This window comes from Phyllobates terribilis, unplaced genomic scaffold (assembly GCF_046119375.1).
Source record: "Phyllobates terribilis strain yellow unplaced genomic scaffold, ASM4611937v1 Scaffold_2__4_contigs__length_985480577, whole genome shotgun sequence".
NCBI lineage: Eukaryota > Metazoa > Chordata > Amphibia > Anura > Dendrobatidae > Phyllobates > Phyllobates terribilis.
The window spans coordinates 842,962,494-842,979,327 of NW_027362762.1; positions in this window are offsets into that span (position 1 = coordinate 842,962,494).

Genomic DNA, 16,834 nt, shown 5'->3' on the forward strand with positions numbered 1-16,834 from the left:
AGAGTTACATTATTGTATTGTCAAGGAAAGGGGGGCGGTAGGGGGGCTGAGCGTCTGGGTTTGGTTGGGGGTCCCCACAGTCTGCCTAGGCTAGATGCATTTAAAAATTCTTATTAGATACACAGGCGGTGCAGCTTGCTTCGCAGCTGGGCTACTACGCCCAAAGTATTGCCTAGGCTAGATGCAGTTAAAAATTCTACGCTGACTAGCAGACACTGAAGATTTGGAGCAGACCTCTGAGCTCTTCAGCCTCAACCATCTGTGTTACCCCGAGCCATAGTGTATCTAGTTTCTTACAGTTAAAAAGGGGGTGGAGCGACCCAACCCACCTGGAATTGACGATGCCAACGTCACGTAAGACACAGCAAGGGGACTCCAAAAAGAGTCTCCATTTTTTCCCAAAATTGTGGCACAGACACCACTTAACCCTAGAACGCATACCTGGGGCCTCGCAGGCCCGCCCTGTTAATTGTTTTCTATTTTCTGCAAGATTACTTTAGTTAGAATTTTGAAACTCTAGGTATTCTTCATGTATATAGTTGTTTGTCATTTGAATTTGAGTTATTCCATGTTATTTGCACACGAGCCTAAAAGGCCCCAGGTATATGAAAGTGTAGATTTTTATGGTCATGCGTTCTAGGGTTAAGTGGCATCAATTGCCCCACAGTTGCTTAAAATGGTTGGTGAGGTGATTTTACCAAATCCTCAAGGTTTTAGTCTCCCAAGGATAACACAGGGGTAGAAAAGTCCTTGCGAATCCATGATTTGTTCATCTTTATGAACGTGAGTCTGTCTACATTCTCAGCGGACAGACGCGTGCGCTTATCTGTCAGCACACCACCAGCAGTGCTGAACACACGTTCAGAGAGAACACTGGCTGCAGGGCATGACAAGATCTCCAAGGCGTGAGTGGCGAGCTCCGGCCATTTTTCCAGATTGGAATACCAAAATGAGCAAGGGTCCAGTGACACAGTCATGGCTTCGATGTTCACTTGGAGATACTCCTGCACCATCCTCTCTAGGCATTGACTATGTGTCAGACTTCTTGTCTCCTGTGGCCTTGCAAAGGATGGTCTAAAAAAGTGGTGAAACGATTCCACAAAATTGCTGTTACCAGCAGATACTGTGTTACTGTTACGGTTTGAGTGATGAAGACTCGACAGTCCCACGGTTGGCAAGTTAGAACTGTGAGATTCACTACGTGCACCACTGGTGTTTTGTGGAAAAGCACATGTAAGATTCTGCAACAGCGTCTGCAGATACTCCTGCATGCGTCAATCCCTTTTTATGGCAGGAATTATTTCGGCAAATTTACTTTTGTTCCGGGGATCTAAGAGTGTGGCAACCCAGTAGTCAGGATTACTTCGAATTCTGACAATCTGAGGGTCATGTTGCAGGTAGTGCAGCAAGAAGGCACTCATGAGTCTTGCGCATCCAGGAGGACCAAGTCCTTGTTGTGTTGGTAGCGAGGTAAGAATCATGCTTCCTTCCTCTGCCCTCTCCCCTCAACCTCGCACAACAGAAATGTGATCAAGGTCTCCCTCATCTGATGAGTCTTCCATGCCCATCGCCAGTTCGTCCTCCACTTCTTCCTCGGCTCCTGCACCTTCCTCAACAGTTTGGCTTCTACCATGCGCCCTGGTTAATCCATCTCCCCCACCCTCCCATGCCTGCCGCCTTGGTGCTGCCAACCGTCTGGACCTTGGAGATGTTATCCCTTCCGCATACGACTCCTCCTCTACTTCCTCCACCTCCTCTTGTCCCACCACCTGACTCTGAATTCTGTTTAGTGTGTGCTCCAGCATGTAAATCACCGGAATAGTCATGCTGATAATGGCATCGTCGTCAGCACTAAACATCTTCGTCGCCATTTCAAAACTGTGCAGAAGGGTGTGTGGCGCCCCTGAGGGTTCAGTCGCCACAGAGTTACTGCATCTCACCCAGAGGTGTGGTATCTCACCCTCAGGTAAGGAAGGCATATGGCTCGGGACCCTAACACCTGCATCCAACACATACCCGCAGTGGGGGTAGGGCAAGATTGCTCCTAAGGGAGAGCACAGTCCCAGGTCCCTAGCTGGTGGAAGGGTCCTATGTAGTGGGTGCTTAGGGGAGCAGCTTAGCGGAGCACATGACAGGGAGAGTATAAATAGGAAGCTATCTTAGAAAGAGCAAGCCAGTCAGAGGAGGAAAAGTGACAGGAGCAGAGGCTCGGCATGAGCTCTGCTCCAGAGGCGGGCCTAGCCTGGGAGGCCCAGGACTGAAGGAGAGAAGAGAGGAGTGGGAGCAGGAAGGCTCCAGGAACCGAAGGGACCCTAGGGCTATGGGCCGTGCAGAAGGCCACCCGTACTCCTGCTGCTACCAGGAGGTAGAGGGGTCAGACCAGATAAGGGGAACCGGTCCCTCAACTAGCGGAGAAACAGCAAGGCTCAACTAGAAACCGGAGGCTGCAGCATTTCATGTACTGCAGGTAAAAGTCCACACCAGTCTCACTAAGAAGGTAGCCACATAGGACCCAGGGAACGGAACACAAGTCGCCCGCCAAGGCCCGAGGATACCGGATAGAAGTGTCACTGGGTGTGAGGTGCAGGTAGAAGGCCAGAGAAAGGACACACAGAAGGGGGTCCTGCTAAGTACTCCGGAGCTATCTGGGGGTGGACTGAGCCCCTCACTGAGTACGCACAGCACGACGGGTGAGATTGCTCTGGTACCTGTAATCTGGACTGCAACAACTGTGAGTAAAGATCTTGGGACTGCATCACACGGACTCTGTGTTCATTACTGACTCCCTGCACTACAACCACCATCATCCACCCACACTGCCCTCAAGCTACACTCTTCCTGTGGTGAGTAATAATACCATTGCTGCAAAACCACCAGCTTCAGAGGACTGTTCCGCAGCGGCGGCCCCTTTTGCCCCACTCCAGAGGTGGCGTAGTCGGACATTATAAAACCTATATATACAAATTACCCTTGGATTGACCGCCCTGGATCACGGACCGGGTCACAGCCACAGTGACAACAACCCCCAGCGTCTACCGGCCCGGCTCAGGGTACCCCACGGCCCAGGGGGCGCGTCAACTTCATAGGTCCCTGATCTGAGACCACTCCTGCAGCGTGAATTGCCCCACCTCTGGATCTCGTTGGCCCAGGCTATACGTCAGAACGTATTGCACCAGGGCTTGTCGGTGCTGCCACAGTCGCTGCAACATGGTCAGAGTTGAATTCCACCGTGTCGGCACATCGCATTTCAGCCGGTGAACTGGCAGGCCCAACGACTTCTGTAGAGATGTAAGTCATTGAGCTGCGGGATGCGAACGACAGAAGTGAGCACACAGCGACCGTGCCCCCTGCAGAAGGCCATCTAGACCGGGATAGTGGGCTAACAATTTATGGACAACCAGGTTCAACACGTGAGCCATACAAGGCACGTGTGTGACATTGCCCCGGCGATGCAGCATTGTCGCACACGGACTTCCCTGGTTGCAGGTCCAGTGGAGACAACCATTCATGAAACTGGGTCTCCAGAGCTGACCACAACTCCTCAGCTGTGTGACTCACATTTCCCAGACATTTCAAAGTAAACACTGATGCCTTGAGCCCTGCTGCCAGCATAGTAAGGAGGTGTGCAGGATTCCTTCTGTGCAGTTAGTATGCAGGTGGCATTACCAGACAGGCTTTGGGTGCAGGTGGAGGACCGAGAGGAGGTTGAGGAGGCAGAAGCAGTGGAGGAACTTCGAGATAAAGAGGATTGACGCACAACTCGTGGGGACGGTAAGACTTGGACAGCAGCCCCTTGTCCTGCTGTCACCATAGTTACCCAGTGCCCAGTCAGCGACATGTAACGCCCCTGTCCATGCCTACTCGTCCAAGTGTCTGTGGTGAAATGCACCCTGTCACACACAGAGTTTCTCAAAGAAGCGGTGATGTTGTGTGCGACATTCTGGTGGAGCGCAGGCACACCTTTCTTTGAGAAGTAGTGCCGACTGAGCATCTGGTACTGGGGCACTGAGACGGACATAAGGTCTCGAAAATCCACTGTGTCCTCCAGGCGGAAAGGCAGCATTTCTGTAGCCAAGAGCTTGCAGATGGTGAAATTCAACCTCTTAGCTTTCTCATGGCTAGGAGGAAATGGTCTTTTACTTTTCCACATCTGAGGGACCGAGGGCTGGCTGTTGTGCTTAGACAGGGTTGAGTAAGATGTCCCCGGCACACTGCCGGTCTGTGAGGAAGATGCAGGCGGACATGTTAGATTGCCTTGATCCAAAGCTGGTGCTCTCGATGTCAGAGAGCGCTCAACACCAGCAGGTATTTCCACTTCCCAATGAACTGATGACCTGCCAATCACACTGGCTGTTGCAGGTAAAGAGGTGGCAGGTCTGCGTCCAAAAACATGTGTGACTGCTGTCCCCCCAGTCACAGAGGATGAAGAGGCCGCGGATGCACAAGATGGGGCAGACGGTGGTTGGCCCAGCCTGCTAGGCCGCATTATAGCACAGTGAGCTTCCCACTGCAACTTATGCTTCATATCCATGTGCCGGTTCATGCATGAAGTACTCAAACTATGGATTTTTTGGCCTCTACTTATGTTTTGGTTACAAATATTACAGATAACACGAGTTGGGTCATCCTTATCATTCTGAATAAATGCCCAGGCTATGCAAGGCTTAGAGCCCATGCGACCTGAAGAGCCACTACGACTTGTGGTCAGAGGCAGAGTTGTGGTTGAGGATGCAGTTGTTGACGTGCTTCCAGTACTCCATCTGTGTCCAGGAAGGCGCAACCTAACCTCGTCGTCAATAGCATCTGTGACGCCCCGCTGTGCTTGGTATCACATATCCTAGAAGAGTGTATTGATGGAATCCTCCACAAGAGGCCCCCATAAACATTCACACATCTCCACCTTCCACCTCAGACCAGCAGAGGGAGCCCGTTAGGGATATAAATAGGGAAGGTGGAGCTAGGCAGTTCAGTTCCTCTGAAGAGTTCCTGCAGTAGAGAAGCCTAAGAGAGGTCAGTCTGCAGTGGAGCTCAGTCTAGTCTAGAGAACTCAGTTAATAGTTCAGCAGTGGAGGACGAGGCTCCTGCTAACTAGATTCAGTAAGGCATAACCGGAATCCCTGGAGAACTACAAGTCCCAGGATGGCTAAGGTGCTGATACGTAACAGAGCCAGGAGACGCTTAGGCCCCGCATAGTGGGAGCGTGAACTCCAAGAGAAGGCCCTACCACAAGGTCACCCAGCGCAGGACAGAGACAAAGTTAGGCCTAGCTCCAGGCAGGTCAGAAACTTACTACGCAGAGGCAAGAAACAGGAGGCCCTACACCCGCTCATTGGGGAGGATCGTGATATTCACCCTTCACCCTACAGTGCTCCGGGATGTGCCTGAATTTCCTCCAGTAAAAGGTACTGAAGTGACTACCGTGTCCGTTCCCGTTCTTGCTCTGACCCAGCTGGGTCTCGCCTGTCCTGCATTCCCCCTGCATACGCTGCCCTGAGACCTAGCTCCACCTGTGGGGAGCTATACCATCGAGCAGCCTTATCACGGGTCTCAGTGGACTGCTGCAGCGCTGGTGCTTCTCACCAGATACCACAGGTGGCGTCACAAACTCTTATAAAATTAACAATTATCCACTCTTTTAAAGAGTGACCCCAGGGTACGGGCCAGGGAGCCGACCACCGCGACATCCCCAAGGCCAGGCAAAGGCCCGGGTACCGAGTCATCCCCATCCCCTTGGCTAGTCACATCCTCCTCCACCTCCTCCGTTGACCTCATCGACTGGCTGACTGTGGGTTGACAGTAAGTGGGATCTCCAACCTCGTCATCATCACCCTGTGTGTTATCACACCCGTCGTCCTCAAAGCCAACCTCTTCCTGCCCTGACCGAAAAGTCAAGTTGTCGCTCCAATCAGGTATTTGAGTCTCATCATCGTCTTCATCATTGTCTCCACCAACAGGAGTGACAGTTTGGGAACGAGGGTCTACATTATGCTCAGAACCTTCTTCATCTGGTCCTGGATCCGACTTATAAAGATTCTGGGCATCAGTGCAGATCATTTCCTCGTCTGGATTAACAGAAGCTCTGGAGCAGACTTACGTTTCCCAGGCTATAGTATGAGTAAACAGCTCTGCAGACTCAACCATCTGTGTTACCCCATACTCAGACAGGCAGCTGGAGACTTGGGAGCTGTGAGGAAGCAAGTGCGATTGGGGAGACACCTCTGAGGACTGGAGTATTTGTGATGTTGAAATTGAGGTGGAGGAGAGCCCACTTGAAGGAGCACTTGATATCCGCTGAAGCACCTGCTGTTTTTGTGCCTCATCTGGAATTTGTAGCGATGGGCGTGTCCGTAAGAAAGGGATCGTATCACATTGTCCACGAAAAGAAGTCGACATCTTAGCTTGGCTGGAAGATGGTCTTTCTTCTGCAGATGTTACCCCCCCCCCCACTGCGGGGGGGCTCGACCCACCAGCGGACAGGCACCAGTATTGGGAGAGGGGGGCTGGCCGTCAGGGTCCACCGCGGCTCTGGCACAAACCCGGCGACACGGAGGTGGCACGGGCAGGAACGAACTGGCCGTGTCGGCTTCTCACTTTTTGGATTTTAGAAGGGCATGACATGCCTATATCTGTGTCTCCCCCTCCTTTTACTCCTCCACCTCTTTTCTTTTCGCATGACTATATGTACTTGTCACTTTTCCATGTGTTAGTTATGTCTTCTGAGCAGTTTGTCAGCTTTTGGACACCTTTGAAGGTGTTTTCTATGTGTTTCTATGTGTTTTTGTTTGCCTGCCATTGGTTTTAACGGTGTTCGAAGGTGTTCGACGAACAGTTCGACGAACAGTTTGGCGAACACACGGGTGTTCGACGAACCGAACCGAACTCGAACACTACGGGGGTGGCTCAACACTAGAAGGGAAAGGTAAAAATAATGAAAAAAGAGGAGGGAAAGTAGGATCCAAAATAAAAGAAAGGGGGAATAATAAGCACAACAGAGTGGATAATATGAAATATATTTAATATAGAATTTATAATATACAAAACACTGCTGTGAATCCATAATGTAATACATGAACATCGAGACAATCTTATCATAGGCTGTCATAATCAGTCAATGCAATGAGTGGAGGCATGGTAGAAAAGGAATCCTAAAGGTAAGAGTGACAGGTAAAGGATGGGTAATTAGAATATGTTAAATGGTTACTATTTGCCAACCAATCAATAGTTAAAGACTCAGTAATCAATAGATAATAACTAATAGATGAAGTGCAATATACAATAAGAAGACTGAAAAAAAGGATAGGAGCTAAAAGAATGCATGCAGGAGAATAGGAGTAATATAGGGAAAACGGTATAGAAGTAAAGATCTGCTTGCATAATGTATTATAAAATTGTAGTATGTAAATGTTAGAGCGAGGTAAGTGATAACATCTGATCTATCAGGACGTGATAAGCCGATAACAAGGATTAGGCCTATGAAAGAAATATAAAATGTGCTTAAGGCTAGTTACCTGTTTGCAGGAAGTGCATGGTATGTGACGCCTGGGGTTTAAATAGGTTTATTATATGTACAATAAGTCTAGGATGAAGCTCTTCCAAAGCTATACCCTCTATGGGGAAAAGTCTGCAAGGCGCCTCATTCAGATACCTTTTTCACATGCGTGTTCTATACATGTTTTTCACGGAAAGAACATGTACCCATTTTAATATATGTAGTTTAAACTGTGGAGTTTATATTTCTTGTGTTTTTTTTTTATTAACCAGATTGAGTGTCCACAAAAATCCAAAAAAACCTAAAATCAGAAACACGTCTGCTTTTGATCAGAGTCAAGGATCAAACTCGCTCACGCTAATACCATCCATTTCTCACCCAAGTGCTTACTTTTCTGACTGATTTTGAATGTGCAATGGTTAAGAAAAGTTTTGAAAAAAAATGTTTGCATACGAGAAAAATGGATGAAAACCGAATCTAGCACACTGATGATGCGTATCTCAACTGTGTATCTCTAGTACAATAAAAAAAAAAGAAAAAATGGATGTCGAAATGAAGTCTTACATTTAGCATAATCAGAAACATGCTTTGCAAATTTACATTGGTCACCAAGATTGTCTCTCTGCAAGGTCCAAGGCACATTTTGCTTGATTCAATTACATTTGATTATGTATTATATTATATTATTTTTTATAATTTTTTATCAATCATTATAATTACAGATGACAATTCTTAACTTTGATTTTAAATGTGTTTTTCTCTTTATTTCTTATAAAGGGATGTAGCTGAGATCACAAAGTTGGATCAGCAGGAGCTCTTTTTTATCTCCTTGCCTACCTTATCAGACTGTAAATGGTGTTTACTTCTTATAATTTGTCAAAGAGTTTCATGCTGCCTTCTACCTGTAGGAGAATAGAAGAGAACCACATTTCACATTGTGGTATCATTTGTTATTTTTTTCCTTTTTACATGGCTATTCATGGATAAAAAAAAAATCTTGAAATGTTCCAGTTTTCACACTGGCTATTGGAGAAGACACAAAAAGCTAAAGACTAACTTTCAAGAGATTGATGTGCTGAAACCCCTCTTTTAAGTACATCAGCACCAGGGTTGCCAGTTTTTATTTTTTCTGACACCTGGAAGAAGCAATTCACTGTGAAATGCGCATCGGGTTGTGATGGACGCCTTGACATTCTAACCCATAAGGAAATGAGTATGTAACAGCTCAATTCATGTGGCTTGATACAGGTATATTTATACCTATTTTATAGGGTTTACTTCTTATTATGCGATTTTTATACCTGCTTGTATTTACAAGGATATAGGTGAGTGGTATACCTTAATTCTTTACCAGACTTTTCATTTATACCCTGTGGGATATAGACAAACTAATTATGTGGATTTTATATGTACAGTATATATAGCTTTGTTCATTGTGCCATGAATTGATGTTTAAAAATTATACCTGATATAGAAAGTGGATATTCCATGTTGCCTTTGTATACTTCTCTTGCCCTTTATGTTTTTCTGGATACATTTTGCTGTTTATATCACATGATACACATGCATTATACATAACCTTTATATATACTGTAGATCTTGTCCGGGTTTTTCACCAATTTGCCTCATCTGTGGTTTTGACCTACTTATATGTTTGTATGTCATTTTATAGCTTGGCTATTTTTGGCAATTTGGCAATTATTTTTTACGAATAGGTCAAAAAGCTCCCCTATTTTGATGGACTGCTGTCACGCAAGGTGTGAGAAAGACTAAGTGCAACACAAAGGGAAGAGGGAAAGGGTGCCCAGACACTAGGTAAAGGGGGGAGTGGAGACCTTCTAGGGTGATCTAGTGTCACCCTGTCTCCACTAACATCCCTATATTGGCTCTTCACCAATCGCCACACGCGAACCTCGCCCTGTCTTTCCCTAGTAATGGTTGTATGAGGAAAGTTCTATCATGATGAATGCACTTGAGAATGCGAATTGTCAAAACCCACTGCTGACAGCTCACTTTGCAATTGCCGACCAACGATATCCTTGATGTGCTCGATTGAACACAAGTCCCAAGTCATGATGTTACATTTAGGTCACACAGGTTGCTAAAAGTAGCATGAGCAACATGTGACCTGGCATTTTTGTGTTGATAAATGGCTTCTTGGGACAATTTCACATTCCCTCATGAAAGCCTCTTCATCACTTTGTCCATGTGGTCTCCTGACTCCAGATCTGACTATCACTGCACTGCATACAGAAATGGTACTCATCGCTGAAGACAACACACCTCCATTTCAGCCTCAATGGTCATTTTCTCAGCACCATGATAGCCTTTGAAAGATGTGGAGTGAGGTCAATGGAACAACAATGGACTGCGGACTCTAAGTCCAATGTTACGCACATGCCTTTGTGGTATGTGACATGTAATATCACTTGCAATACATAATGGATCACTACACAACATTCTTCAAATCTGACTAAACCAAGTGAGCAAAGTCTTTAAGATGCTTTCATGAGGGAACATCACACCGGTCCTACTCTCATGATTATTGTATATGGTAGAATAATTTTTGGCAGTCGGGCCACTCTAGTCATCATTCTAGGTACACTTAACATATAAACATTAAATTGATTTGGTGGTGGAACCAGTGATATGGCCATTTCACTAAAGTATCCCATGAACTATTTATCAACATGCCAATGCCATGTCACATGCAGCTTGTGCTGTGAGCAGCCTGCATGGCTTAAACATGCTCCAGTGGCTTGCAGTGTCTCCAAACTTTTCTCATATTGAGCACATTTGGGACATCATTGGTTGGCAATTGTAATTGAAGCTGCCAGCAGTGGAACTGGATTATTTGTGTGCCAAAGTGTGGTCAGAATGGCAGAAGATTCTTCAGACAATTATCATTAACCTCATTGATATCATGGAGTGTAAGTGCATGTACAGTATTTCTGTGTGTGTAATTCATACTTGATGCTGAATACATCGAGATGTTTCCAAAAATTTGTTTCCATTTTTTCATCACTTGTAGAGATGAGCAGTTGTGACAAGATTCGAATTTAACAAAGCATGTGAATTTTCCTGGGAAACTCGATTTGAAGCTAATTTACTCTCCATGAATTGATGTTTCATATTATGCTTTGGGGCCTGGAGAGACTCCAGGGCATAATGAACGTACGATGTAGAAAAAAACAACAACTAATACTCAAGCTACTAATCGCCTCAGCTGCTCACTGTATCCCATATGGTCTTCAGGGCTTCTTCTTGCCACTCACTGAAATCCTGGGCATTTTCACACTAGCTATGAGTATGGATATTCTGAGTCTACTTCCATTCAGCAATCCCAGCCTAGTGTCACATAATGTCACAGTGCAAGTCATGACGTGAGGTCGCTGCGACCTTACAACATGCATGTACAGAGATATCCTGGGCCTTGAAGAAGATCGCTGGATTGCGTTCGAAACGCGTCACCATGTTTCTGTTCCTGCTCATCTCAATGAATTTTTAAAGTTTGAATAAAAATAGGAATTTTTATTATCATACCAGAAGCTGAATTCCTCGACTGTTTTTTCATGATCTTAACACTTGACACAGTGTTACTCCTTGCATGCTGGACTTCATGACATGGTGAGCTGCCTTTTTCTTCAATAAATGTAAATGCATGAGTGCATGTTCCACAACAGCCCCATTCTTTTAATTCCACATTTCTATTGGGTTGTTCCATTTACCCAATATTTTTGCTAGCGATTGTAACACTTTTTATGTCCACCAGGGCTGGTATTCAGGGGAGGGAAGACTGGATAGTTGCCCAGGGCCCCCAGGAGCAGAGGGGGTCCCCTACTGTCTCCCCTCTAGTCTACCCCTGTAAGGAGTCTTCAGGGCTGCATTCTCTTACACTTGTCACCCAGCAATCAGGAAAGAGAAGATGCAGATCGCAGGTCTGTAGTACACTCCCAACTTCTGCCTCCTCGATGGAGCTACAATTTAAATAATACTGGGCAGTGCTCAGCAGGAGAAGAGGCAGAAACCAACACATCCTTGCTTCTTTTCTCCTGAAATGCTCTTGCCCTGCGCTGCTCATTGTTAGTTATAGTTCTATTGTGGAGGCAGAAGAAGTCAGGCATGTACTACTTATCTGCACTTTGAATCTTCTCATTTCTGGAAGCTGCTGCCATTCATCCTCACAGTGACTGTGACACTATGCTGTGTCCTTACAGCAGCTGTTCAGTGTCAGGACTTTACTACACAGCCTAAAAGTGACACCTGACCACTGACGTAGTCCTGTCATTGCATAGCAGCACCTGTCAGGACACAGTACAGTGGCTGTGTTGCCACTCAGGAGAAATGTTCCCTTAGCCAACAATCCAGCATTGGTGATTTTTTTTGTTGTTGCACCTCAACACCAGTGACACACTACACAGCAACACAAACCTCCAAAATAATAAATATAAAAAAATTAGGAAAAAAAGTACAAATATAAGGTGATATATGAAAAAAGTGAATGATACCTGCTGTCACTCACCAGTATCCTGCCCAGACCACACTGTGGTGTGCGATGGCACCAGGATTGATGATGTCATGGTATGCATTACGTCCTGTAATAGGCTGCATCAATAGGCTGTTAGAATTAATGGAGCGTTAGTGCGCAGGATCGACCTCCGTTTCATTCAGCCAGGGCTCTTCAGAGTCCTGATTCTATGGATCAGTGAGGGTCATGGCAGTCAGATCCCCAGAGATTAGATTAGAATTAATCCTGTGGATAAGGGATATATTTTAGATTTAAGAACACCCCTTTAAGATCTATCATCCGTAACGTGGCTGTATTTTTGGGGCTCTGTTATGTCCACAATTCCTGATTTGACCGTGGATCATATGACCCAGACTTATAGCATCATGTATGCTTGTAATGCTGTATGTTCAGACCCACAGTCAGGTAAGGAATTGAAGCCATAAGTCATAGATTCATAGTATCATAGAATGGTAGAGTTGGAGGGGACCTCCTGGGTCATCTGGTCCAACCCCCTGCTCAAAGCAGGATTCACTAAATCATCTCAGACAGATATCTGTCCAGCCTCTGTTTGAAGACGTCCATTGAAGGGGAACTCACCACCTCTCGTGGCAGCCTGTTCCACTCATTGATCACCCTAACTGTCAAAAAGTTTTTTCTAATATCTAATCTGTGTCTCCTCCCATTCAGTTTCATCCCATTGCTTCTAGTCTTTCCTTGTGCAAATGAGAATAAAGATGATCCTTCTTCAATGTGACAGCCCTTGAGATATTTGTAGACAGCTATTAAGTCTCCTCTCAGTCTTCTTTTTTGCAAGCTAAACATTCCCAAATCCTGTAACCGTTCCTCATAGGACATAGTTTGCAGACCGGTAACCATTCTGGTCGTTCTTCTCTGAACTTGCTCCAGTTTGTCGATGTCTTTTTTAAAATGTGGTGCCCAAAACGACGCAGTATTCCAGATGAGGTCTGACCAAAGAGGAGTAAAGTCCGATAATGACTTCACGTGATCTAGACTGTATGCTTCTGTTAATACATCCCAGAATTGTATTTGCCTTTTTTGCTGCTGCATCACACTGTTGACTCATGTTCAGTCTATGATCTATTAGTATACCTAAGTCTTTTTCACATGTACTGTTGCTTAACTCTATTCCTTCCATTTTGTATATGCTTTTTTCATTTTTATTGCCCAGATGTAGTACTTTGCATTTTTCCCTGTTAAAAACCATTCTGTTAGTTACTGCCCACTGCTCCAGTTTATTTAGGTCTTTTTGAATCCTCTCTCTCTCTTCTCTAGTATTACCTATCCCTCCTAGCTTTGTGTCATCAGCAAATTTAATCAGTTTACCCTCAATTCCTTCATCTAAATCATTGATAAAGATGTTGAACAATACAGGTCCCAGGACAGAGCCCTGTGGTACCCCACTTGAGACATTCATCCAACTGGATGTGAAGCCATTTACGACCACTCTTTGAGTCCGATCACTAAGCCAGTTATGAATCCACCTAACAGTTGCCTTGTCCATTCCATACTTGGTAATTTTTTCAATAAGGATGGTGTGAGATACTTTGTCAAATGCTTTGCTGAAGTCAAGATATACTATATCTACCGCATTTCCCTGATCCACCCAGTCAGTGATTCTGTCATACAAGGAAATTAAGTTAGTCTGACATGACTTGTTAGTTACAAACCCATGCTGACTCTGGTTAATCACTTCATTCTTATCCAGGTACTTACATACATGTTGTTTAATAATTTGTTCAAAGATCTTTCCTGGTATAGATGTCAGACTCACCGGCCTATAGTTCCCTGGGTCCACCTTCTTCCCCTTTTTGAAGATAGGAACAACATTTGCTCTTCTCCAGTCGTCTGGGACTTCTTCTGCTCTCCAAGAATTTTCAAAGATTATGGAGAGTGGTTCTAAAATTTCTTCTACGATCTCTTTCAGTACTCTGGGGTGTTATTCATCTGGACCTGGAGACTTGAACTCATTTATGTTATCTAAATATTCCCTCACAATCTCTCTGTTTACAGATAACTTGGATTCTTCTATTCCTTTAATAGGACAGTGAAGATCATTTGATGTTACATTTTCTTTCTGAGAGAAAACAGATACAAAATAGGAATTAAAAACATCCTCAACATCCTTTCTTACCATTTCACCATTTTCATCCTGTAAAAATCCTACAGCATCTTTGACTCTTCTTTTACTTTTGACATACCCCTAAAATCCTTTTTTATTGCTTTTGACATCTCTTGCAAGCCTTAATTCATTGTCAGCTTTAGCTAACCTGATACGTGTCCTACAGGATCTGCAGACTGCATTATAATCTTCTTTAGATATGCCTCCCTCTTTCCATTTGATAAACATTTCTTTCTTTCTTTTTAGCATGTGTTTCAGTTCTGTGTTCATCCATCCTGGTTTCCTTAAATGCTTCCCATTCTTCCTACTTTTTGGGATTGTTAACGATTGTGCTTTGAGAATATCATTTTTAAAAATTTCCCATCCTTCCTGGACATTTTTGTCCTTAAGGACATCCAGTCATTGGATCCCTCCTATTCTCTTTCTGAGTCGCTTAAAATCTGCCTTTCTGAAATCTAACCTTGAAGTTTGAGTCTTCACATGTCTTCCTCCTCTAGTTATCCAAAATTATAGAATAGCATGATCGCTGCCTCCTATGGTTCCAGCCTAGTTATCTGAACTAGGCTTGAGGCCCTGGTCAGGATGAGATTTGCTGTGTGAATCTAGCTTTAGCCCATTCAGAGATTTCCGCCAAATACATTATGGACAGGTCCAATGACCTGTCTGTCAGTGCTCTCATTTGACTAAAACTGCAGACCACAAAGGAAACTAAGGGTCTTTTTACACGGATCGACCAGCAGCATTAAATGACCGCTGATCAGTAAACATTTAACAATTGGTGGTCATTTAATACTGTGGCGCCCCTGAGGGTTCAGTCGCCACAGGGGTACTGCACCTCAGATAGAGGTGTGGTATCTCCTCTTCCAGGTAAGGATGGAGAATTTCTCAGGACCCTTCTTTACCATTCAACACTACACCACTCCTGTCCTGTAGGGGGCCTAGATGCACCAGGGTGCTGCCCCGGCCCGGGATAGAGGAGATGGGGGGGGGACCAAAGATAGGGGGAACCATGTAGTGGGTGAGGGTGGAGGGCACACTTTTAAGAAACACTTATAGATTCATATATAATCAACGGCCATCTTAAGTTCATGGTCTTTGATTGTGATCTTCGTCTTTGTCTTCGATTGTGGCTTTCAGCTAGAGTCCAGATAGAGTCTGCAACTGACTGAAGATACACGGTCCTCGTTCTCTGGCCTTGAGACAAGGAGCGGGTCAGAGTTAACCACTGTCTCTACCCGGTCAAGGTCCTGACCTAAGAAGGCCCCGGAGGGGAGCAGAGAAGATAGGCTCCACAGGCAAAAGGATCCCAGGGGGATACAGACGGAGCGGAGTCGCCACCTGTATTCTTCACTCTGGCCTAGTCAGAGGGATTCCTGCTGCAAGAGGGGTGACCGGCCCCGATATCTGACTTTGTTACTTCACGTCTCAGTCAGAAAAGCCCGGAGGCTTAGTGGATCCCAGGTGTATCTCTCACACTGCGTTTATCCAGTGGGACCCAGCCTTACACTACGTTCATTCCACACACAGTAAGGAGAAGACTTAGTGGGAGGACTTACCAAGTAGAGGAACACGCAACCAGAGGGGTCTCGACAGGTGCTCCTGATCTACCTGGGAAGTGCTGAACCCCCTTCCTGGTGGCCGCAGTACGCCACGAGAAGCAGAGAGAAGCTTTATGGCTAAAGTTCATCTAACGTGAGTAAAGAACTGGATGACTTCACATACCGCCTCAGCCTGTTATTTCCTGCGCGGCACTGCACCCACCATCCCTTCTCACACTGCCCTGAGGCCTGCTCTGCCTGTGGGGAGCTGTCTCATCTTAGGTGCCCATAACACCTGCCTCAGTGGACTGTTGCAGCGCTGGTGGCCCTCACCAGACACCACAGGTGGCGTAGTCGAAATACCACTCATCCTAAAAGAAGCCCATTATTTTTATGTGACAGCCCTGGGCATGGAACAGGTCTAGGCCACGACTGCATCCCCTCAACATCAGCAAGAGGCCCGGTTCCGAATACCCCAACGCTCAGGGAGGGCGTCACAATACTGTTTAGATAGGCAGACCACTGTAAACAATGCACACTGAGCGATATGTAATAGATCTGTAGCAGATCGCTCAGTGTGCATAGGCTGCCATAGTTCTTCCCAGTGCTAGTTTACACAAGACGATGCACCCCCAAGAATAATGATCTTTTGCACTGCACAAAAGACTAAGACCATTTCACTTGATGAATGAGCATTTTTCTTATTCATCAGGTGATAGGCAGCCTGTTTACACTAAAAGATTATCGTGTTCTTAAGAGCCTCATTCACAATAATTTTTCAATGTTAGGACCCCACTTTGAATTTTGCCGCGAGCTACAGTTCGTCTAAAACTGGCCCTGATGTTCACTGAAGTCTGAAGATGAGTAGGATAAGGCAACTGATTTATGTATGAAGAAGACAATATTTATAACTATTCATCATATTTCAAACCATTTTATCTGATGATCAGAGCTAAAGCTGCATGCTAAAATCAAGAATGTGGACCTAATCAAGAAGAAGTGAGACTTTTGCTACTATATTTAAAGAAAACAAATCAATTTCGAAACAAATCAAGCCAGACTTGTCACTCAAAGCAATGATCACCAAGCTAAGACTTGCTTACTTTGGACACATCATACAAAGAGAGCAATCTGGAGAAGGACATCATGGTCAGAAG